The following is a 26,217-nucleotide window of genomic DNA, read 5'->3' as shown; positions in this document are numbered from 1 at the left end:
TAGCTCCCAGGGGACTTTACACTGATTGGTCTTCATGGTAGGGGTAGGGGTGAGGAGGAGGTGGCCCAGGGTTGCAGACTAAGGGCCCATGACCCTGTGATCTTTCCTTCTCCCAACTCAAATGTGCTGAACAGAATCATGGTTATCAGCTCAGCCCTGAACCTGGCCTTTTCATTGGCCCTGACCCTGGCACCAGGCCGAGCCCAGACCTGCTACCCCATGGTCCAAGCAACCCTTCAAGCTGCCAGCCTCCTCCTTGAGCTGAGCTGCCTCCCTGTGTCCATCTCTACCATAGTCCATCTTAAGGTCATGCAGGTGGCAGCTTTGTCCACAGTGACACACTTCTCAAGCCTCCAGGATAGCTGTTTCTCTCCCTTAGTCTGTGGACTCCCCGAGTGAGGCCCATCAGTGATTCTTGCCTGTCTGGTCTGCCTATATGCTGTGTCTCCTAAAGGTAGCCCTCTTCCCTTCTCCTTGCCCTCACCTTGATTGACATGTTCTCCTTTCCCAAGGATTCTGCAATCACTTTCTAATGGGCTTCCTTGACCCTAAATCTAAACCTTGGGCTGTACTGGACAGGGAGGATGGGCTCAGCACACAGATGATCTTTCTTTTTAAAAAAATCTGGTCCTGTATCTCTCTCGGAAAACTTCCATTGCCCCAGGGCTCAGAGTAGGGCACAAAATTGAAGGCACTTGCTCTCAGGTTGTACAAGTGCAGGCTCAGCTTTAAAACACGGTGCCCCCTGAGATCTGCTAAACACCCCAGAGGCCCTGCTGGACTGCCCCTAGCCCCAGCCCTGCATCTCCCTTAAATCCAGATAAACTCCTGATCGCTTCCTTCAGCTCAAGACACCACCAGACCCCAGCCCCATCCATTTCCTGCCTTGTGACCCGCCAAACCCACAAGCACGTGCCCCTGCCCCTGCACCTGCACCCAGGTCATTCCCCTCGGTGCTCTCCCACTTCTGGGTCTCTGCACAGACTGGGGCACCCTTCCTCCTCTGAAGTCAGTCTCCCTCTTGTCTTCCCAGGCTCCCCTTGGCTGTCACCTTCTCATAAGCCTCCTCTGACTAGAGTGGTTCCGGCGGCTGTCCCCCACACAGCACTGACCACATCACACGCCTCAGGCCCATTTACGGGTCCTTGTCTCTCAGTGGGCTGAGTCGTCTTTGAGGTCTAAAACGAGGTCTGGTTTTTCTCCTTCTGCAGCCTAGGGGCTGGCCTAGTGCATGTTCTCCGTGGGTGTCGGTTGAATGAACGCTGGAGGAATGAGAGAAGAACCCACAAGCAGGCAGCCCCGTAAAGGAATGGGCTGTTGGCCCCAGCGCCAGCATGCCGGTCCCTTGGAGAAACACCATGCATCTGCCTGCTGGAGAGAAGCAGACAGACAGATGAAAGCAAGAGAGGCCCATGAATTCTTTGGGGGAAAGAAACTCATTTCCAAACGGGGGGCTATAGGCCATGGGAAGACCAAAAAATTTCTCAAAATTAAACCAAAGGATGGGCCTGGGGAGCCATGGGGCTCCTGGGGATTTATTAATGCATGCTTCTGAGTGATTCTTCCTCCTGCAATCCAGGCACTGGGTTAGCACTGACTTCCAAATTATATTTAATTGGACAATTATTCAAACTGAAAAACTTGCACAGGAAACGAAGGCGGTCCTTAATAAACACCTTGTCTCCTCAGCCCCAAACAGGCAAGTCGTTTACTGACCCAAGAGGCACAATTTGTCTTTGGTAAATTTATTTTGAAGTAATTGCCGGCTCCAGGAGTAACCATTTTTCAAAGGGAAACTTGGCTCTAGCCAGCAGAATAATAAATTGTTCCCTGACCCGTGTGACGCCTAATCCCATTAGAAAGATGTGCGCTTGGAGGATGGAGGGCGGCGTGAGAGAGGACTGATGGCCCTGCGCACAGCCCAGTCACCCCGCTGTGACTGCTGGGAGCCTCCCGGGCTGATCAGGGCATGACCACCGGAACCAGCCTAGACTTTCTCTACAGAAGCGGCTGCAAGGGTTGGGACTGAGGATGTGACCTGGCCATGGTCTCTGTGGCTGGGGACAGAAGGCTAACATTTCCCTAACCACCCCTGGGCACCACCCGGAGTCCGGAGTCCGGTGCAGCCCTGGAGCCCAAACTTCTCCTCCTGTCTCCTCCTGACTCTCTCTCCCAGCCTGCCTACCCCCACCCTTCCGCCAGGACAGTCCTCATTCTGCTCTCTGGGTCCTGCTGGCCCCTGACCTGGACCCACAACCTTCTTGGCATCCCTAGTGAGGTTAAGCAGAGCTGGGACACAGGGAGAGCACACTTTCCTCGCAGAAGGCACACATGCATAGCTGCACCTTGTTGAACAGCTGAGGGCCTTGGGGAACCTGCTTTAATGAATTGAAATGCGTTTATAAATAGCATATCCATATGCAAATGAGCACCTCCAACAGCCTGGAAACAGGCTGGTCTCTGATCGCTTCCCATTAAGCAAATGCAATTTATAAAACCTGGGCTCTTTTTTCAGGAGAGAAATGAAGGGGTCGGTTTACAAAGGGATCCCAACTTGGTTTCCTTGAAGAACAAGGCTTCTTCCTTCTGTGTAGGGTGAACCTCAGTGCCCCAAATCCAGGCTTAGCCTCATGCGGCATCTATCATGGGGGAAGCCTCATAACTGGTCCCTAACCCTAACCCCCACCCAGTGGCTCCATCTTCTTTGCTGCCCCAGATGGATTGTAGAACATAGTTCTGCCCACAGACACTGGTAACAGCCTTCTGGTGACTTCTTAGCACCCTCGGGGGCAAAGCCCAACCCCTCAGCCTGGTTTCATCGCCTACCACGTCTCCTCTCCCTTCCCAGGCCCCAACACTTCACACACTTACCATCCTTCCAAGGGCACCTAATTAGAACTCAGTTGTGCCCTGAGCTTTGTGTGCCCTGCCCCTCTCTTCTCCTCCACAGGAAATTGTATTCAGCCTCTACACACCAATCCATTGTTCCTTCCCTGCAGCCCATCCCCACCCTTTCTTCCTCTCTTAAGCTCCCAGGCAATACAGGTAAAATAACAGCAAATCCTCCTAGAGCACTGACTGTGTGCCTGCACGGTCTGAGAGCCTTACACTATTCACGCCTTTCACCCCGACAATTGTATGTGATAAACATGACAGCAGCCCCAGTTCACAGATGGAAGACTGAGCACAGGGAAATGAAGTGATGTGCCCAGGGTCACACAGCTAGGAAGGAGTGGAGCTCATATCCAAACCCAAACAGTCTGGCTCCAGAGTCTTGGCCACTATTTTATTCTCGTAGGTGTCAGTTACAGGCTTTGCTTGCTTCTAGGGTGTGGAAGGGAGTGCTGGGACCTATGGGGTGGAAGGCCTCTGACCCCTGTCCTGCCTCCCCGCAGGCCAAGCTTCATCGTTAAAAGCATTCTATAGGGCACAGGGCAGGTCCTCCCATGTCGTCATCTTCAGTTCCATCCCCCTCTCTCTGCACCGGCTTTTTACAACATTTCCCATGCGTCTCAAGCTGCCTGGCAAAGACCTCCGCATTGGACCTGAAAGCCCCCAAATCTGCTCAGGGTCCCCAGAAGAATGACCAGTCCAGAGATTTCCCCTTCCAACTACCCCGCAATTCCCCTACCTCCACTCTGTACCATGTGGCCCCAGAGAAAGGCGAGGTTGGTGCCCCAAGAGTCTAGGTATCTTCAGAGCTTCCCTAAGAGGCCTTGCAGAGTCCCAGTTAAACTCCACTGTCCTGTGATAGCCCACATTCCAACTACTGTACTGACAACCTGACAACCCAACCTTATAATCTTTACATCACTTGGAAAGTTCTGACTGATATTAGTCATAAAACTACTGTGTCTCTATTAGCACTGTTAAAGGCTGCCAATTCTTAAGCAAACAGAAGATAATGTGCCCAGAGCCTGGCACAGAGAAGGTGCTGTTAAACTTCCTCTCCCTTCCTTCTTCCCCCAGATAGGTACTGAGGACTTGCTGGGGGTCAAGGCTTCTGCTGGATGCTGGTGGAATGCTAATAGACAGAATACTGATCTTCGTGATCTAAAACAGTCCAGCAAGAAAGGCGGCCGAGAAAACCCATCCATCGCATGAGGTCTGAGAGCACAGGCAGAGGCGAGCCCAGGGCATTGGGGATACAGTCCCTGACCCTGAGGGGGCTTGTGCATGTGACAGGCAGGGAGGGTCAGGAAGGGCCTGGCTGGCCAGGCTGAGCAGCTCGGCCTCCTCCAATGTGTTGACAGGTCCCACACATGGGAGGATGTGAGCTTCAGCAGGATCACCCTGGCAGAAGAGGAAAGGGGTGGCTGGGGGCAGGGAGCCGAGGAGGACAACTTAAACGGTCCGGAGAAAGATAATGGTGAGCTCTCCTAGGAAAATGGCCGTGGGGCTGGAGATAAATGATGTTTCAACAGTACTTAGGGTTACAGTTAATTACAGCTTCCAGTTAGGGAGTGACAGCTGTGTCCTAGATGCTGGATCTTTGTGCTTTATATCCATTATCTCCATCCTTTCAGACAGCGTTCCAGGGAGAAAGTATAGGTAGCCTCATCAAACTGAGAAGAGTTTCATCAATGAACTGTTTTCACAGGTGTTAGCGGGACTCCCAAAAGTTAAAAAGCATGGTGCTCTGCCCTACATCTAGGAATGGCGCGGAACAATCACCACCCCAGTCTGGAAAGGAGATGGGGAGGAAGCAGCTACTGGAACCTAGACAGAGGAGAACTGTGGGGTGCCACATATGCAGTATCACACTTCAGTTGAGGGATGAGTGAGCCCATGGTGGCCCTGCAGGGGGGGGAGCTAGGTGAAGCCTCCTGGGCACAGGAAGGGTGAGTCTGGAGGGTCTAGATCATGGTGAAGGCCAGAGGGTTTGGTGACTGGTTGCCAAAGAAGAGGAGTCAAAAGTGACCCAAGTTTGTGGCATGGGTGTTGGTGGCAGATGGTGGTGTGACACTCTGAGACAGAGGCAAGGAGAAAGGAAGGCAGGACTCCTGGGAGCCTGGGAGGGAAGGCACCTGCCTCCACCCTGAGGCTCCCACAAAGCTCAGAGTGGCTCCATGACCCTGAGGACACACCTCATTTTGTCCCTGGTCTCTATTTCTAAAACAAAGGACTTACCAGCTACATGAAATGGCCTCTTCATGTCTCCCCACCCCAGCTCTTGTCTTCCTTCTGCCGTGGCTCTGAGCTGGGCACACGGCACTTGGAGCCCCTTCCTCCATGGGAGCAGCATTTTAGGGAACAACAGCTATCTTGGGACAATAAGGGAGGGTAAGGCCCATGCTCTGGTGTCAGACAGAACTGAATTGGGCAGGCACGAAATTGCAAAATTTTATACATTCCGATGTGCAAAAATCACAGACCTTCATTTTTCTATAATTCATTTTCTCTTGAGGTCACATTCCCACAGATGACTTGGAAAGCGGGGGAGGATCCTTAACTTGCCAATTAAAGATAGCTCAGCCTTTTCCAGTTTAAAACAGTCTCTTTCAGGTTAACTCAACATCTTTTGCATAAATACTCAGTCTTTCAAAATTCAAGCTATCAGGACTATTTCTCTCCTCTCTTAACATATCTTCATTTTACTTCCTTCTTCTTGAGATGCCAGCCAGATCCAGGGGCAGGTTGCATCACTCACAGTGGCAAGGGGAAAGGCATTAGGCCCACGGGCTGTCCATTGGGCTCTCACTGGCCTCAGACATTGTGACTAGACTTGCTCCTGGTATCCACTGAGGTGCTGTGTCCTTGAGCTCTGTTTTGGCCTCTGTTTATGACATCCGTATCAGCTGGTATAAGCTAGGTTATGTTGCAACAACAAACAGTCCCCAAACCTCACTCATGTTACATGTCCATCACACATCAACCATGGGCTGTGTGTTATATCAAGTCCTCCCTCTAGGACCCAGGCTGACAGAGCAGCTACCCCTGGGAACATTGCTACAGCAGAAAGAAGAGAGGGCTATGGAAGGTTTTGCTTCAGCAGTTGAATGCTCTGTCCTGTAAGTGGCACATGTCAGTCACTTCTACTCATAACGCTTTGGCCGGAAGTAACCACATGGCCCTAGCAGGGAGCTGGACGCTCAGTACTGCCCCACACCAGGAAGTAGAGTCTGGAACATCTGACAAATAGCATTAATGGCCACCAGAACAAGAGCATGGACCTGTACCTCAGGGCCAGACTGACAGCAAACCTATTTGAATCTGCCCTCCCCCTCCCCACCACCCCCTTTGCAGGCCTGTTTTCTCCCCACTGTGACAGGGGGTAGGAGGCTCCATGAGGCTGCCCTTTGGCTCAGCCACTTAACCACCTTCCTCAGCCATTTCGAAACTGTGGCCTGCATGGTCCCATTCTGTCCTGGCTGCTGCAGAGCTCAGAGACTCACTAAGGAGGTGGCCTTGTTTCCAGTCTAGGCCCCCTCCCTGGGAGGCTCCCAAACCCATCTGGGCGACTGCCTCCACTCCCACTGTGCTCTCACATCAGAAGGTGACCAGGGCTGTAATCCCTGACCCCTCACCGCTCTCCTGCTCATCGTTTTGTGGCTTCATCCCCTCCACTTCCTCTGCCTGTCAAGGGAACCTCCTCGGTGTAACATGTGGTACCTTCCTTATGCTGTGGCTTCAGGTAAAACGCAAAGATCAAGTCTACCAGGCTTGACTCGGTTATGCCAACAAAGTTTTAGGAATAAACCTCTTCTCTCTGAACCTCATCTGCCTTATGATGTGTTTGTTTCTCCGTGGACACAGAGTCCTGTGGTGAGGGTGGTGGGGGAGGTTCTGCACATGAGTCTAACTCTTACTTTGCATTCCTACTTCAATAACCCTGAGCCTGCTTGTCAATTATATCTCAAGAAAACTGGAAAAAAGAAAAAAGTCATCCCTTTAACTTTGGTTTGAATTCTACCAGGTGTGTGTAACTGAATGAGGCACCTAACCCAGCATCCTATGGTCTCCCTTACAGAGCCCAGTCCAGGCCAGCACCCACCACATGCCTGGGAGCACCCTCTCTGCACAGTCCCCTGCCTGACCCCCTCTGTCCTCTGGCTAACTCTGCTGGTCATTTCCACTTCTAGTTGTGTGACCTTGGGCACGTCAACTGACTTTGCCAAGCCTCATTTTCCTCACCTGTAAGCCGGTGACAGTGATAGCCGGCCTCCTAGGATTATTGTATAAAATTATATAATGCCCTTAAAACAGCACCTGGCATAGGATAAGTGTTAGCATCATTATTGTTATTTGTCCATGTTCCCCTTCTTGGAGAATGCTTTATGCCTTAGAGCCTTTGTCCTCACTATTGGAGTCTGTTCACTGTGGAGCTAGCTAGTTCCTGCCAGGCCTCATGCACTGGCCCCACATCCAGGATCACTGTAGAAGCACTCGGGGTGCTCTGCCCAGGTCCCTTCAGAGGTTCTTTGCCGTTTCTGCTAGCTCCATCCTGGTCTTGGTGGGCACGTGCCTCTGACCACCTCACTTGCAACTCTGATGGCAATGGCTGCCCCAAGATTGCCAAGCCAGGGGTCTGCAGTCAACCTCCCTGGGGTGGGCTGTGTTAGTCAGGGTTCTGCAGAGAGACAGAACCAATAGGAGAGATGGGTAGATAGGTAGACAGACAGACAGGAGAGATTTATTCCAGGAATTGGCTCACACAGTTATGAGGCTGAGAGGTCCCATGATCTGCCATCTGCACACTGGAGACCCAAGAAAGCCAGTGGTATAATCCGGTCCGAGTCCAGAGGCCTGAGAAGACCATGGAACTGATGGCCATGGGAATGCCAGGGCTGATAGGAAGTCCTACTCTGAGTCTTCCGCCTTTTTGTTCTCTCCAGTCCTCAGCGGACTGGGTGATGCAATGTGTACACTCAGATTACCAATTCAAATGCTCATCTCTCTGGAAACACCCTCACAGACTCACTCAGAAATCAAGTGTTACCAGCTATCTGGGCATCCCGTGGCCCAGTCAACTTGACACATAAATTAACCATCATCTGGGCCTTGGCCAAAGGCCAACAGGGCCTGCGGCATGAAAGTACAGCTCCCTTGCCCCAGGCCAGGATGACCAAGATGTGGTGTTTCACTCCCCAGTTTCCCATGCAGGATCACACTGACACCATCTTCTGGGGATCTGAAATGATCTGAAACTCTGCCCCTAACTTCTGACACACCAGCTTGGCCTTCCCTTCCCAGCCCGCGCCCACTTCCACTCCTTATGGGCTTGTTGGGGGAGCACCTCCTCAGTAAACCACATGTGTACCTCCTCATCCTCAGGTCTGCTGCTGAGCGCCCCCCACCCCGCCTCCTATCCCCAGAGACGACACAGGTGCCACAGAGCTGCGAGCATGTGCAGGTGAGAGTGTCAGCTGCTCACTGAGCACCTGTTGTGTGTGTTGTGGGTCACCTGCCTCATCTCAATGATCAGACCTGACCTGCCACATAGGATACATTATTATTCCCATTATACAAGTGTACCCGCATCCAGGAAAAGATACCTCTCCCACTAAACCAAACTCCAATTCTACTGCTTGATCCTAAACTCAAATGGAAGCTTACTTGATCCCTAACTTGAATCCAGCCTGACCTCACTACCCGGACTGACCCCAGACCAATCGTAAATCTCACTCTCACCCTGCCCCTACATTTAACATCCTCTGTGACCCTGTGGCCTCGGTCCTGGCTCGGCTCCATGCTTGCCATAGCTTCCTTCATTCAGAAGGACCGTGCGGGGCACCTGGAGACTGCCAGCCTCTGCCTGCCCCACCTGAGAGGACCCCTCAAAGCAGCCAGGGCTCTGAATGGTTCTGGCTGTCTCTGTGCGGGTGATGGGTGAGCTCTGGTGTTATCAGAACCATGGGAGGGATTCACCAATTTTCCTGCCTGTCAATTCACCATAACTTCTAAAGCACAGTAAGATGATACCACCTCCCAACAGCATTCAGCTCTGTCCCTGCCCGGGAGGGCTTCCTAGGGGCCAGGACTCAGAGGGGCTGTGTGGGTCTGTGATTCTGTTCCAGATGCTTCAGGGGTCACACCTTCTGCTGGCCTCCCAGACAGACACCACACTGGGTCCACTCTATGCTGGCTGCAGCAGGCCTGGCCTGTCTGAGGCGTGAATGTCACCATGAGCATCTCCATCACCGTGAACTGAAGGAGGCAGGTAAGGCAAATGTCAGCAGGGCTCCCTGTCATGCTGTGCCTTCAGCCCCTTTGAAGATGACAGAAACCCTAAAATTCTTAGGGGTGCTCAGGTCCTGCCAGCACAGGCTGGAGGAAGAGAAGCAGGTCCTGCTGTGGGCTTGCTCACATCACCTTTTCCATTTGCAACTGTCCCGGCATAGTGACTGTGAGCTGCCTCTACTGCTGTCACAGGAACCCCCAAGCAGTGGGCAAAGCCGGTGGGTAGTGGCTGTGTGACCCATTGCAGAGGTAGGAACTGGGGGACAGTGGCTCAGGAAGAACCTGAGAGTGACAGGGAGGATGGATGCTATGGCCAGAGCCTGGCAGGGTCGCCCCCAGAAAACTGAAATGGTTGAAGGCACAGCCCACCCAGAAGGCTGATGTTAATCACAGAGTACTAGGGTCTCAGGCCAGGCCAGGCCTCAGAGGCAGAACCCTACCAAGGACCTCAGCCTGTGGGGTTGTCTGTCAGTGCATCCCCAACATGTAGGGTGGGCATTAGAGCCCCCTGGAATGCCCATCCCTGACAGTCCACAGCCTTGGGACTGGCTTCCCAGGATCATGTGCCTGAGGAGACCAGGCACTCTGGGCTGGCATGAGGAGAAGAAGGCAGGACATGGATGGGAAGCTTTCATTTCTGTATCATAAACAACTTTCTAACCATCACAGCATCTCATTTAAAAGGAAATCCAAGAAGAAGACATCACATCAACTCTTGATTGTTTGCGGGCTTCGAAGCCTGCCTATAAAACCTCCTCGGTAATTAAGTAGAATGACTCCGTTTTGCCACATAAGTGTGGTTATTGCTCCTCAGTGGCTGCAATTAATATAAAAACAGCTTAAGGAAGCCATCATCAAGGCATAATGAGTTTTTAAATATTAATTAATATGTTAATAGCCATTCTAGGTTGAGGAGGAGGTTGCAGCGCTGTTGTATCAGAGATGATGTCTGCCAGGGTCCCAGGAATGCCTGAGTTCCCCTCTGCATACCCTCCCTTCCCTCCCTCCTAGGGGAGCGAAGCAGCCTGGAAGTCAGAACCTGCTTTATTAATAGCTATGTGATGCCTGACACCCCAGTGCAGTGCTCTGAGCAGCTGGATGGGGCATGGGGAACCTGGGCCATCAGCTCAAGAGCTTCAGTAGGGCCCATCACACCCCCAAATGTGGCATCAGCACCTCCAGAGCGCCTGAGGACAGAGAAAGAAGCCCCAGGAGAGGTTCTGAGTCCAGTGCTCCTCCCAGGACATAGACCCAGAAGGGATGAGCAGAGGAGAGGAGGCCACAAGACTCAGGGCTCATGCCCCACATGGGTCAGCAAGATGCCATTAATCTGCATTGTGGCCCACTAAGGCTGTGACCATGGCCCAGTGGATGCCTTAGGCTCTGACCAAGCAGGCTAGCAAAGCCCTTCTTTTGCAGGAGCTGGGAGGACAGTGGTCAGAGGAAGGTCTGGCATAGGAACCGGGGAGGTGGATAAAGTACTCCCTTTCCTACGGTCACCTAGTTTCATTCTCTCTTGTCTTTCTGGTCTACCCAGTGGGGGCATGGCTGCTGACTGGGGTGAAGGTGGGGGACAATCAGTTGCTCATTAGCAGAGTCTGTTCCTAGCTAAGTAAGGTCCCTCTCTCAGCAGCTACTATAGAGCTGTGGCCCCCAGAAGCCTCTGAATAGGGTAGAAGAGGACATTAATTGATTAACCCAAGGACGTCCTAGACACTTAAGCAGAAATGCCACCCTCCCTGCTAGTTCCCCACCTGCGGTGACAATCAGCCCCACTGTCCCAGCGAGTTCAACCGCAGGGTGCGTGAGGAACCCCACAGACAGTGTGAGCCACAGAGGCCAAAGCAGCAATAGAAAAATCCCCCAAAGTGTGAACCCCACATCCTTCTCTCATCATTAAGTTCTTGCAGCAAAATTAAGGTCCCAAATGAAATCCCTTTCCATATGTTAATCCACATCCAAAACTCTCCCTCTCCATTGTTTTTGGCTGTCTCAGAGTGGGGTCCTTCCTCAGAGGCCTGGGGCATTTAGGGTACCTCTTGATCCTTACCACCTAGACCAAAATCATCAGAGTGGATTTCAAGGTTGTACAGAGCTCTCATTTGTGCCATTTGCCCTAAAACTCTAAATAAAACGTCAGCCACAGTCCCAAATCCAGGCCACTTGGAACCACACTTCGCGTGGGGTGTGAGTAACATCCCCTAAGCGAAGTGAAGGGCTGGTGTTCTGTTGGCAGCCCTGGACCATGGCCTTTCCTCCGGGCTGGGGAGCAGGAAGGGAAGTGTCAGGTTTCAGTGGCACCTTGGACACAGTGTGACCTGGAACAGATCAGTTTTCCTCTGTGGGCCTCCGTTTCCCTCTTCTGACCTGTTTGCTTCCCACAGCTGTGGGAATAAATGGAGAAGAAGCACTTTGTCAACTGTAGCTTGAGACGCCATGATGAGAATGGAACTGTGGCCCCTCTGCCCTCTCTGCTCCTTCTCTACATGGATCAGCTCCAAGGACAAGGTGGCCTGGGTGAGGAAACCCCCCTGCCAGGCCCAGCCTGAGCCACCTCCCAGAACGCTTGCACCGCTGCCGCCACCTCCAAAGTCACCTCAGGCCTTATCTCCCGTCCTAATCCCGCTGTCATCCCTGAATCCCCAGACAGAACATCCTAAGGCACTGGCCTAAGGGCGCACACGTGTCCTCGTGTGAACTCATGCACTGGAGCACGGCCCTGGGATGGAAGCAGTCTCCCCAGCTCAGCGCTGGTTGGGGGAGCTTTCTCCCCCAGCATCTGTCTGGGGCAGGGAGAAAGTCCAGAATGCTGTGAACACGGGACTGCCACCTTCTGTCCAGATGGTTTCAAACTTGCTGGGACAAAGGGCCGAGCCCTTCCTGAGGAGGAGTGAGGAGCGAGGAGCAGCAGCTGGGCCTGTGAAAGCAAGGGGAGTGCTGCTGAGCAAGCCCCAGTGACAATTAGTTCCTGATTGTTGGGGAGGTGGCCAGGTGGGCTGCTGGCTGGGCGCCGGCCCCTCCATGGCTGCAGCCTCGCTTCCCTAATTGGAATCCGAGCCTGGCAGGGCTGGGCACAGACTTCATGCGGAGAGAGGAGAGCGCCAGGCCCAGCCTGAATGCTTCTGTTTCTGATCTCTTCTAGCGGGAAAAAGAGCAAAGCTGCTGGCAGCTGCCCAGCCCCCGGAGGAGGGCGAAGGCAGGTTGTAGTGGTGGCTGCCACCTGCTAATTGCAGCTTCTAATGCCCGAGTGGGGGCTACAGAGGCAGCTCTGAGGGGGAGGGGCTCTTAACACTTTCCCTCACAGCCCCTTCCTGCCCTGCCCTACTGGACACTCAATGCTCTGAGGCGCTGATGAGCACTGGGAGAAGACTCCTGAGTGTTTCAGATTCCAAGTTCTCCCCTGAGCTAGGAAGGCTGCTGGCGTTCAGTGTCAGTTGGTCAGTGATGACAGAGGCTCATATTCCACATAGACCACTGGCCCGGAAATGGGGCCGGCGTGACTGAGGGACCCACTTTGTAATTTTATTTAATTTTAGTTCACTTAAATAGCCACATGGGGTTAGTGGCTACAGTGCTATACAGCACATAAGTGAAGAAGACTCTGCTCACATTATTCCCAGGTCCCCGAGGGGCTGGCGCTGGACCCCGGCCTCTCCATCCACCACAGCAAGGGCTTTCCTTCCTCCCCTTGTCTAGTCTGGGTCTCTGCCCCAGAAGCCCCTGCTGGCCTGGCCTTCCAGGAGCAACCAAAGAGGGAGGTGAGGAGGAGCAAAGCCTTTGGAGCCAGACAGACTAGAGTTCAAATCCACCCCTGTTCTGCTGCTTACCAACAAGCCACCAAGCTTTTCAGAACCTGCATTTCCTCATCTATAAAATGGGGAATAATGAATAATAATAATATCCGTTTAGGGTGACTGTGAGGATTGAATGAGATAATACGTGGGAAGCACGGAGGCCAGCACCGGGCACCTCGAAGTGCTCGGTAAGGGAGTGGCTGCTTGCGTTACCATCATCACTGCCACCGCGACGAGTCAGCATGCAATAAGCAGCAGCTAGATATAAAAGGAAGTACTGACGACACTTCTGGGGGAGACTGCAGACCTCAGAAATGCAGTTTGAGTCAGAAGCTTCTCCATGAGTAACAGGGAGAGAAAGCTGACAGGGAAGGCTGCCAACGGCTGCGGCTCTGCCCGCTGCTAGGGAGAGGGGACCACTGCTTGCTAATTGAGGACGTGTGTCCTTTCAGAGCTTGGATTTAGACCTAACAATGGCTACAAATTGGGTGGGGGCAGGGGAGATGTGCACCTGCTGGATGGAGTCCGTCACTTACAGGAACAGGCAGGCATGAAGCTCAGCCCAGTGGGAACAGAGACAGGACTGTCCAGCCAGAAGCTCCTATGTCCACTGTTGACCATGGGCCTGGCGCACTTCCTGCCCACAGATGTCCTGGGAGACCTGGGTGGCACACTGCACGCTAAGGGGGAGGCTGAGAAGGACGGTGAGGGAGTGGGCTGTTGGCCCCTCCCCTGCCCCAGCTTCTCTGATATGAATGACTGATGTGGGACCCTGTCCTGGGGCAGACAGACCAACAGAGGGCAATGCATTCTTTCCTGCTGATAGTGGCAGGTTTTCCTGAGAGAGGTGGAGGGGACTTCAGACAGAGAGGTTTGCAGGAGACCTGCGGTGGGGTGGTGGGCCTTATAGCAGGATCGGGAGTGGAAATCACCCAGAAGTCAATGCCTCCTACCAGCGCCTGCGGCCTGAGATGACACGCCTGGGAAATTCTGGAGGAAGTCCTGTTAGCAAGAGATCTAAACTTGCCCTCTAGGTGAGGGAGCAAGCCTGGGTATCTGGAGAGCCCAAAGCCCCCAACTCTGCTGACACCAGGAAAGAGGGTCATCAGCTGTCGGATAGATGCCTGCCTGGACTGTGACCCACTGTTCTGGGCAATGGTGATTGTTGATGGTCATCCACAGCCCTTGGTGGAGCTGGAGCACCCAGCAACAGCCCTCCATGACAGAGGAGCTCTCCAGAGGGAAAGGAGCCTGACCCCAAGGTGACTTCCAGGGAGAGGAAGCTGTCCCTGAAGGGGGAGGTGGGGGCGGGGGGTGGCCCACACAGCTGAGTTGCATTGAACAATATAAAAGGGTCAGGAATTGGGGAGGCCTGGGGTTGGGGGGCCTGGGCCACTACTCCCTCCTCTGCAACCTACCACCCAGCTCTCCTCTGAGCAAAGCTGTCATCAGACCCATTGGCTCCCAAGTTCTGAAATGAACTTTGCTCCAAGTAATTACAGCTCTTCAAGTTTCCCGTCCTCTGTTTAAAGAATTCGTCCTCTCGCCCTCAATGCCCCATCAGCTCCCTAATTAGCAGCGCAGGCGCGATTACACATTCTCCGCAGCTCGCTGGGTCCGGCCCCTAATGAGTGTTTGTGGACAGCTGGGAGCCAGGCCGCAGTGGCGCCCGCGAGCCAGGAGTCAGGGCCCAGGAGTGCGAGCTGTCAGCTCTGTGATGGGGCTGGAGCTGGTCGCAGCCCCGCGGGCCTCCAGGAGGAAAGGCCTTGAAATATAAATGAAGATGAATATTCATATTTGGTTCAATAAGTGCCAACTATTAATATACATGTCTGTCGGGAAGAGGAGGCAGCGCGGAGCCAATTCTGCCAGGCATAATTGGGCTCCTAATTCACAATTAGCCTTGAGCTCCAGGCCTCTGCGCAGCCAGAACCTGGGCTTCGAACCACGGGAAGGGTAAGGGCTGGCCCCCAGGGAGGGCCCTGCACACCCCAGGGTGCTTCTGCCCTGAGACCCCTCCCCACTAGGAGAAGGCTGGGAGGGGGGAGGGGCCTGCAGTCTCCTCCAGGAATCACTCAGGAATTACAGGAACGTCATCCTTCAGGTGGACCTCAGAGTCACGTCTGAGCCACACGCACTGGTCCTATGCAGGGTCAGCAGCTCAGAGGGCTCACACCCAGGCTGTAACCAGAGCTCCGCACCAGGACATGTCTGGAGGTACATAGGAACAAATGCCAGGAAGTGGTCAGGACTCAGCCCCGTGTGGCTGCTGTCTGCTCTGAAGTCTGGCTTCCCATGGCCCAGCCTGTGTGGCCATGGAGACTCCTGTGCCCGCCCCACCCAGGCTCCCGGTGTCACTTGGCCTCCCTTCCCTGCCCTCTTGCTTGCCCAAACTCTGCCCAGATGTCCTCCACTACGACATAGCTGCCACCAGGTCTTCAAACCCTCAAAATCACAGACTTGCCTGCACATGGCCACTGAGCACTACCGCGTCCTTGCTATGCGCCCCATCTCAGAGACCACGGGGAAGAAGACATCATGCCCAGGGCGAGGGCATGTATGAGCCTCGGGAACAAGCCTGCATCTGCCAGAGCAGCTATGTAGACCCACTTTGAGCCAACAATCCAGGCCTGCCTCCAGTGCATTAGCGGGTGGGGGGTACCAGGATGCCTCTGGCTCAGCTCCAGATCTTCTTCAGCCAGCGGCAGGGGCCAAGTTCAGCCTCTGGGGGAAGGGCCTGCCTCTGCCCTCCAGCCAAGGCCCAAAATTGTCAGAACTCAAACAGCTCCAGTGAGGATGCGAAATGGGCACTCAGCAAGCCAGTTTGCAAGTGTCTTAGAGATGTTGCTAAAGAATGCCTGGAGGGTGAAGGAGAAACTTTAAGCTTGTCCAGGTGCACTTCCATCTGAGCAATGGCCTGCAGTGGGTCGCAACAGTGAGAGGGAGGCAGGAGCTCCGACAAGACCCTGGACCAGGCCTCGCTAGAAGGCCTACAGCGATCTGGGCCTAGAGCGTTGCATTCTCTCAACAATGTGTGAGGCAGATGCTGCATTTTACAGATGGGAAGGCTGAGGCAGAGAGGTTAAGCAGAGGGAGTAGAAAGGAAGGCTGAGCATAAACAAGGCCACTCACCAGTCTGATATCCTAAGGTCTGCAAAATAACAGTATCACATAGGGCCTGCAGGAAAGGAGGCAGCCTCCCATCACAGGTGAGAGGGATTTTAAATGGGTTTTCCCACTCCTCTTCCCTTCTTTTAAAGAACAATTTTGTCCAAAAGCCATTAGGTGAGGCCAAGGAAGGTCACTGTCTGCCCCAGAGACCATGGAATCCACAGTGGCCCCAAGAAGGGTATGGTGTCGGACCTGAGCAGGTTGAGCAGTATGCCCTCGTGGGGGTGGTCAGCCACAGTGGTCTGAGCACAGGCAGGGTGCAGGAGGCACCTTGTGGGGGAGCGGAGCAGCAGGAGGAGCCTGGTCACATATAAGGGGACTGATCAAATAATTACATGTATTGAGGCTAATGGGATCTATGTTTCAAGCTGTGGGAAAGGGAGTTACAAATAAGAAAAAGAAGAAAATTAGAATGAACCCTGGGTTAGCATTGGACGTATCAATGTGAAAGCGCAGTTTTCTTTAAAAATATAGATGACATAGATAGAGGTAGATCATTGATAGATGAGAGAGAGAGCGAGAGAGATGATGACAGATAGATGGATGGATAGATAGGCGATAGAGGGCAAAAAGAGATGATGAGGTCTGTCCAGAAAAAGTTTGGCCATTGTTAATATAATGAGAATGGTTTGCATGACATCAATGTAACCTGGCAGCCAAGGACAGTGGACTGGAATGCACATGTGTGAACAATGATGACTTCACTGTACTAGTCAGTGGGGGCGGTAGATGTCATTGAGTGAGCGTGTGTACTGCGTGGCTGTCATATACAAAATGACTGAGTAGAGCAACAAACCTGCATCAGATTTTGCATTAAGCTTGAACATTCCTCTGTGGGAAATATCCTGATCATGTAATGAGTGCAGCTGAAATAAAAGTGTGGTACAAGTGCTTCAAAGATGGTTGAGAATCTGTCGAAAGTGACCCACGTTCTGGACGGCCTGCAACAAACAGAACACCTGAGAGTGTTGAACATGTATGGGTTGCAGTCAGCAAAGATCAGCAACTGACAGCATGAGAACCAGAAGCTATCTCAGGATTCCAAAAACTACTGTGTCCGAGATTTTGATACAGAACCTTGGCATGAAACATGTTGTGGCAAAATTTGTTCCCTGGCTTCTGCTACCAGAGCAGAAGGAACATCGTGTTGCAGTTGCTAATGACTCTGGGAGAACTATGTGAGGTCCCAAGGTGACTATTTTGAAGGGGACAGAGATGTCATTGTCCTTTGTACAATGCTTTTTGTATCTTGTTCAATGAATGTCTCTATTTTTCATAGTACATGGCTGGATACTTTATGGACAGACTTCATAGATGGAAATGTATCTACTGATTGATTCATATTCATATATTCCTTAGCTCAGTGCACTGAGAGAGCCTGGGAGCAGCAACTCACCTATAGCAAAGAGTACAGATCTAAATATAATTGTCCACTAAAATGATCCAGGGTTTCTTGGAGAAATGGCTGATTTCAGGGCTGGAGTAGGGAAGGTACAAGATAAACCTAAGACATCTTATTGTGCCAAAAAGTAAGTGTGTGCTCAAATAATGATGAGGAGCATATATAAAAAGGAAACAGGCAAGCCAGCTTGAAGGGGCTCCCCCTGGTCAAATCTGGGGCAATTTAAACATCAAAATAAATAGTGATATTAGCAATTATAACCCATTGACTAAAACAGGAAACCATGAATCCATACTGACATAAACGGACAAATTGAAAAGTTAACGATGAAAGGAATATTTATATAATCTCAAAATACCTTCCCAAATAGTTATTAATTACAAAGGAAAAACAAGTAATTTTACAGTAGAGGAACGCGGCACACACCATCTTAATCACGTGATCGAAGTGAACATCAGTCATGGAGCAAATCGGCACTGTGCTCCACCTGGTCAGCTGCAACGAGAAGAACCTGCCATCACTTCTGTCATGTTTCTGCCAAAAATGCACAGCCTGAACCAAACCTTAAGAAACATTAGACAAGCCCAAATTGAGGGCTATACTCCCAAATAACCAGTCTGTAGTCTCAAGAGTGGCAAGGTGAGGAGAGGCCGAGGAGGAACTGTTCCATATTGGAGATGAAAGACATGATGATTTAATGAGACACAGGTTCCCAATACCTGGATCCTCTTTGCTAGAAAGAACACTATTGGGACAATTGGCAGAACCTAGTGGAATCTGAAGACAACATCGTGGTTTTACATCAATGTCAGTTTGTGGATTTTACTGGCTGTGTGGTGGTTACATAGGAGATGTCCCTCTTTGTAGGTAATGCACACTGACATGTGAGGCATGGGGCAACATACTGGCCACTTATTTTCAAGCAGCTCAGGGAAGACAGTTGTGTATCCCGTCCTTGCCCCTCACCCAGTCACTGCCTCCAGTTGACAGGAGAGAGAAGCCAAGACATCGATGAAAGATTTGGGAGCCAGGATTTCTCTGGAGAGCTCTCGTAGTGCTGGGCCCAGAGGTGGGAAAGGGCTGCCAGGCCATTGGAGGGCTTCTCAGGGGAACACAAACTGTGTTCCCTGAGTTTGGGGGCAGGTGCCTGACATCTTCCTAGGAAGTTTGAAGGCCAGAGGCCAGCTGGAGCTGTCTGTGCTGCAGAGAGAAGAGAGCCCACCACCCTGGAGGTGTCTTCAATGGCAGTTTGGGTGGGAAAAGGTGAGGATATCCCTAGGAGCAAGGGCAAGGTGGCAGGTCACCAGCTTTCTTGGAAGAACCCTACCTAAGCAGACTGCCCGGCAGGGCACAGTGAGATCAGGAGGTGACTCCAACAGGAAGGGCACACAGAAGCCCGGTGTGGTTAGGACGTGGAGCTGACCTCTGAATACCCCAGGCCCAGGCAGAGCAAAGTGGGAGTGGACGGGGTGCTGCTCTAGGACCTCAATGCAGCCCCCACTCTTGTCCCAACCTGTTCCCAGCTGCTGCTCAGTGGAAGGTGTTCGTCACAGTCAACTGTTACTGTGCCACTATAGTGTAACAAACCACTCCAGAACCTGTGGCTTACAATGACATTCCTTTCCTCACTCCCAGGTCCACAGCTGTGGGTGATCCCTGAGGATGCAGGCTGGCTGCATTGGCTACAGCTGTTTGTTGGGTTTAGACCTACTCCTCCTGGCCACATGCTTCTTACACCATCAAAGGAGACAAGAGGCTGAGTGGAAGCACAATGTCTTGTCCTGGAATGCACACAGTGTCACTACCTTTGCCAAAACAAATCACAGGGTGTGTTAGTCTTCTACTGCTGTGTAACAAATTATGGCAAATTTCACAACTTAACACAACACCCCTTTATTAGCTCATGGTCTGTAAGTCTGGCTCGGCGCCATGGTTCCCTGCTCAGCCTGAAGTCAAGGTGTCAGCTCACTGCAGTCTCATCTGGAACGCAAGATCCTCTTCCAAGCTCAGTCTTGCTATTGCGGTTGCAGCATCACTCTGTGCCTGTGGTACCAAGTCCCTGCTTCCTTGCTGGCTGTAAGCCAGGGTGGTCTCAGCTTCTATAGGCCACCACATTCCTGGTCAAGTGGCCCCCTCCATCCTCTATCTAGCAATGCTGCAACAAATCTTTTGTGCACTTTGAATCTCTCTGGTTTCCCTTTCTGTTGCTAATAAGAGAAATTGCTGTCTTTCAGGAACTCACTTGACTGGGTCAGGGCCACGTGGACAATCTCTGCATTTTAAGGCCAGGAGTACCTAGGTTAGTGTTTTATTGAATAACTAGGGGTCAGGGAATCTTGGGGGAGGGGTGCATCTTTAGAATTCTGCATACCACACCTGGCGAAGCCCAGCACCTATGGATGGGAAAATATGCACGTCCCCAGAGATAGGGAAGTGAAACTTACTGGACCATCATTCTATCAATCACAGTATTCCTAGAAAACTTTCTCAAAATCCGTTATCTATCCACCAGACAATCTTCAGCAGTGCCTGGGCAGGGCCCAAGAGAAGGGGAGAGCCCCAGGCCTGTTCCAAAGAGGCTCCATCGCTGTCCTCTACCCAGGATGGCCCTGGTGTCTGAGCCCCACCCAGGCCCCATGGACCCTTCTAAACCTGCTTCCTTTGGGCCCCTGTCCTGTCTCACAGTGAAGAGTTGTTCAGCCTTCACTTTACCGCACAGATGGCTAGTTGCACGCTCCTGGGCAGCCCCCAGCCCAGCCCTGACCAGGCCCTTCTGCCCTCAGATCTCCCAAGACAATCACCCAACTCTGGGACAGAGGCTGAGGTCCAGCCCCTTCATTCTGGCCCTCAGGCCATCTGTCCACTCTCCAGCCTTTGCTCTCTGAACTGCCCTCCACCCCCTTATCCCTGACTCCATGCACCAGGCTCCCGATAAGCTCCAGGCCTTTTATCACCCTGCACCCCACCTCACCCCCACCATGAGCCTGAGCTCAGGATTCTTCCTCTCTGATCCCTTTATCCACTTTCTCCCAAACCTTCAAGGCCTAGTTTGTCTGCTTCCTCCTTCAGGAAGCCCTCCCAGACTGCCCCTTGGGCCCTGTCTTATCTCTACTCCAAGGCTGGGTGGAACTTGGTCTGGAAGGGTCAGAACAGGGTAGAGGGACCCCTAACTCACTGTAGCACAGTTATATGTGGGGGTGTTCCATGGTAGGGAGTGAGCACCCCAAAATACCAATGTTTCCCTACTTGAAAGGGGTCCAGCAGGGGCAGCTGCCTCCAAGCCCATACAGCCCCACAACCCCCACGAGGTCCCACACCACCCTTGCATCCAGTTCAGGCCACGTCATTCTCTCTCACTCACTCTGGGACTCAGCCCAAAATGGTTCAGTATCTGGGCTGCCTCTGTTTCCCCAGGTGTGACATCTTTTTGGAACATATCTGTGCCTTCTGGGACCCAGGAGCTGGACTCAGTTTGAACAGAGGGCGTCAGCTAGCTCTCTGGGCTCCAGCACTGACCACTCCATGGCTGGCAGGGGCTGAGGAAGGAAGGGCCAGGCAGAGCAGCTGAGAGGCTTTGAGAACAAGGTCACAGCTCGGCAACCGAAATCCAGCGGAGCTCCTTCCATCAAGTTTTTAACTAGAAAAATAGTGCGCCCATTTCTCTGTAATACACCTCTGGGCTTTTTTATTATGACTTCATTTCCCCTTGTAATATTGGAACGTCTCTATAATTGTAAAAGTGTAATAGAATCTAATAGAATTTCATTTGGCGCCTGGAATGCCCGTGCCATGGCCGCTCATTCGGAGTGAAATAATGATGTCTAATGCCCACACACGGCTCCCCATGACCTTATTCAATCTTGGGGCTGATCGGGAAATATATTGATTCAATTATACACTGATGACAAATGAACTCAAAGAAAGAGGAAAAAAAGGTCAGCATATATTTGAAAATGTAAATCTTAGCAATGTCTTTGGGGTTCGGCAAAAAAAAAAAAAAAGCCATTTCAAAATGCCATATGTGGCTAATAGTGTGGATGGAGTTCCAGGCTTGATCAGGGAGGCACGTGGGGTGGCTGAGAAGGCATTAATGGGGCGTCACTTCTTGAGAGCCAGGATCAGGCCCAGATCCACACTGAGCAGCTCCAGCCAGCACAACCCCTCCCTGTCCCTGCCTCTTCCCCAGAAGCATTACCTACCTTCCTTACTTCCTCCCTCCCTCCCTCCAGGAACAGGGTGAAGTGACAAGGGTGACAGGGTCATGTCAGTGATCACACCTGGACTGGTGAGGGTAGAGAGGGTCATGGGCTCCAGGGTGGAGGGTGATGCCCGGAGGGTAGGACCAGCACTGCAGGAGGTGAGCAGGGCAGAAGGAAGGTGAAGGACCAAAGCTCAGAAGGTGGAGAGGGAGGAGCAGCACCGGGAGGGCTGCATCATGAAGCAGGTGAGGAGAGAGTCTGAAGGAGAAAAAGACCAGTCATGTCAAATACTGTCAAATTCTAGGAGATGGAGCCACATAAAACTCCGAGGTGCTCACAGAACTTCTCCAAAAAAAAAAAAAAAAAATTATTTAGGACTACCTTATACACAGTAAAGTGCCCAATTATTAAATGTATAACTTGATGAATTTCTACAAATTTATACATGCCTAGAACCAAATACAAATATAGATTATTATACTATTTTATACATATCATATCAAAATATAGACTATTTCCAGCACCCCAGCAGCCTTCCTTGTGACCCCTCCAAGTTTATAGCCCCACGTCCCCCAGGGCAACTGTTCTTCAAGCTTCTATTCTCCTAGGTTAGTGTTGCCTCCTTTTGGACTCCATATACATGGAACCATAAGGTATGTACTATACTGTGTCTGCCTTCTTTCCATCAACACTGTGCCTACGAGATCCATCCATGTGTTGTATGTACCAGCAGTCCTTGCTCTTCATGGCAGCGCAGGACTGTGAACGTGACTGTGCGCTGGTTGAAACCATGCAGAGCAATCTTGATAATCAATGGGGAAGATCAATATCCTGTGAGTTCTAAATCAAGACATTAAAAACTCTTACTGTTGGTTTTATATGCATGGGGAAATTTAAAAATGAGTAACACTAATATTTATTTAGTACCTTGCAGTGGTTAAGAATGTATGTATTACTTCTTTGTAACAAGCTCACCAAGAGCAGCTTCCTCTCGTCCTGTAACTAATGATACGGAGTGTCTTTTCTATGTCTTGGTGAATTGTTCTACTATTTTCTAAGTATGGATCCTCTTCCAACCTTTTATCCTTTGTGCTTTCAATGTTGTGAAATATCCCTGGAAGTGTGAAGTTTTTTGCGAGCATCACTTTCCCTGGGACACCGCGGTCCTTTCCCTCCCCACCGCCTCCCTCCTGTATGTCAGTCAGTTGCCTTCACAAAGCACCTGGAGCTGAGCAGCTAGAGTCAAACCTCACAGTCAGCTACTCCTTCAGCAGCACCATTTCCATTTGAACCAAACGTCAGTGCCATCATCACCAAGGTTCATGTCTCCATTGTACTCTCATCTTTGTTGGCTAATTCCTTCTTCTGACGATCGATTTCTATACAATGTCACGTGGGTTTACAACTTGAAGACAAGAAGGCAACACACTGGACACTTCACTGTCTGTGTGAAACGAAGGCAGATGCCCAATGGCCAACCTCCAACAGACTTCGAAAGAAGTGACATGACTGGCCACAGATCATGATGTGCACCATCTATTTACATAGTGACTTACGGACTGAAAAGCTAGCAGGGAAGTTTGTAGTTTATGCAATTACAGTTAATATACCACGGTAACTAAAATTTGAACCGTGTTGTTGGGAAATGAGTATTATTTAACAAAATTGTGGTAACTGAACTCTGTGCCTATCAGAACTAGTTTCTTCATTTTCATTGCTACGTACTATTTCATAGTAGGGATATGTCACAATTTATCTATCCCTTCTGTTGATGAACTTCTGGGTTGTTTCCAGTTTGCCTCTGTTATGAATAATACTACTACGAATATTCGCACATGGCTTTGTCAACATGTGCACTCATCTGAGCTGGTTAAAGATTTCCCTACTCAGGTTCACTAATTATTTCATGGGACCCCAGGCAAGTCCCCAGGCGCACAGGGCTGGAGGCATCTGAGTCCCATCTGTAAAGAGAGGGACCTCACAGGGTCCTAAGTGGACTGCGGTGGGAGTAGGGCCTGCAGGAATGATTTCATCCAGCCCTTGCCCTCCTCCAGGCCCATTTCGCAGATGGGAAGATAGATTCTAGACCCAGAGGGGCTTGCCCAAGGTCACAGAGAGTCAGACCTCTGGGGCCCCTCACCTGCCCTCAAGGATGCAGCTCTTCCTAGACAAGCAGCTAGAACTTGCCTAATTCTAGGTCTGCTGGGGTTCTCCCTCTCTCTCACCGTTGTCAAATAGCTCCACCCCATTTACGAGGGGGCTGAGGTCAAATCAGGTGTGTGGGGCCAGGAGGCTGATGGAGGAAACCTTTCCTCCTTCGGATACTCCAGAAGCTTTCAGTAAAAGTTCAGGCCAGCCTGGCTGCCCCATTTAATTCTCATAATTAGCTGACAGCTCATTAGCAGCTCATTAGAAGCCCTGGAAATGCGGTGACAGTAACAAATTCAGTGCAACCAGGCAGTCTGGGGGTGACCCCAGGGGCCTGGCCCAGGCTGGGATTCTTAGGGCTACTGGGATGAGCTCAGACTCTGTGCCCACATCTGAATCCTCAATCTGAATCCTATCATTAGATCCCATTAAAATTATGAATAAGGCTGCTATGAACACATTCTGTACCTGGCTTTGTCAACACATGCACTCTTGCCTCCTGTCCGCTGCCACTTTCCAGTTCCAGGTCCAGCTGCAGGACGCTCAGCTACTCTCCTGCAGGCTCCTCTCCTGTGAGGGCAACGTAGGAAGGGGGACTTCAAGCCTGGAAGGGACCTCAGAGTGTCCAGACTCTCTGCAGAACACTGGGTCCCGGGCCAGCCTGCAAGGCCAGGAGCCACCTGCCCCCTCACCGTGTCTTGAAGCACAAGCTTTCCAGCTCTGGTCTCCGCCTTTCTGAGTCTATCTCCATATTCAACATTCATTAGGCACCTACTATTTGCCTGTTCTGGACTAAGTCTGAAGTAGCTGCAAAGTTAGGTTAGCTACAGTCCATAAGTAAAGGGCTTATGACACCGTGAGGAAGGAGATGATTAAACAGACCTAATCTTGTGAGATAAGGGCTGGAATGGAGGAAAGACTGGGGAATCAACAGAAGAGGGGATCCCAGGACCTCAGGAGTGGGACCAGTCAGGGAGGCTTCCTGGGGGAGGCAGCATCTTGAAGGAGGAGCAGGAATTTGCTGGTCTGTTCTTCCAACTACCTCTTCTGAGCTTTCTCCTTGTTCATTGCAGCCCAGGCCCTCCCCTCCCTACAGCTGAGCCGCATCACCTTGTGGTCTGGGACCACCAAAGGAAGGATCCAGCAGCAGAGGACGGAGACTTGGAATAGAGCCAGCCCACAGGAGACAGCTAGAGCCTGGAGGGGGCAAGGGGGTTGGAGGGGTAGAGACCAGGAAATGGGCCAGGGGGAGGGCAGGAGGGGAGAGAAAAGGAGATGGGAAGGGCTGGAGTCCTGTGTCTTCCTGCAGGCCAGGTAACCTTGGGTAAATTGCTAATCTCCCCTGGATTTTGGCCCCTACTTCCTCCCTCCCACTGTGCTCTGTGGGAACCGTGGCCTGGGTGGAGAAACAGGGATTCCTGGTGTGACCACCGAAGGTCAGGGCTCTCCAAGAGAGGCCGGGCCCCCAGTCCTGAACTCCCAGCTCCACCTCCTCGGAGTGGCCATGCGTCTGCCACTGGGATCGATGGGAAGTCATTATCATCTCCACATGTTAATGACACCAATTAATTCCCCATCTGTGGGTCCCATACAGCCTTCAGCACTGAAGGTGAAGGGGAGGGGCATTGGCTCAGGGCGACTTTTCCCCAGGATAACAGTACAGGCCTATTTGTGTGGCTTGGTGTGTACAAGCATGTTTACTAATTCTCCTTGCATTGCCTTGTGTATAAAGAGCATGTCCATCCTTCACTGGTATAAGCCACATGTGTACACGTGTGCACTGTGTATGTGTGCATTGTGTGCATACAGGTGTTTTATGTGTACAAAGTATAAATCTTACGTATATGTGCCAAGTACTGTGTGTCCTATCTGTGCACAAAGCATATACATATAAATTATGCTTCTATGTTATCTTTGTTTACAATGTAGAGTGCATTGTGTGTGTGCAAACACTATGAGTGTGAATCCTATACCTCTGAATACTAAGAACATATAGTATTTGTGCATTCTTTATCTATGTGGATTTGCGTGGGTATGTGGGTGTACGTTCAGTCTATCTGTATCATTACACTGGTGTGTGCACAGCATGCCCACGTGGGTGTGTGCTTACTTGTACATTTGTGTGCTGACTGAGGAGCACTGGCCAGCGGAGCCCTCCCACTGCTGTATGTAGAGAGCAGAGGTTACTCTCTCCTTTTTTGGATACTGAGGTTCTGCCCTTGAGCTCAGGGTTCCAAAGGTAGACTTTTTTGCACTGTTACTTGGACCTGATGCTGCCTGACCTTCTTCTGGGTTTTGAAGGATGAGTAGGAGTTCACCAAGC

This window comes from Furipterus horrens, unplaced genomic scaffold (genome assembly GCF_987537825.1).
Source record: "Furipterus horrens unplaced genomic scaffold, mFurHor1.1.pri manual_scaffold_2, whole genome shotgun sequence".
NCBI lineage: Eukaryota > Metazoa > Chordata > Mammalia > Chiroptera > Furipteridae > Furipterus > Furipterus horrens.
Note: the sequence above shows the minus strand (reverse complement) of the source record.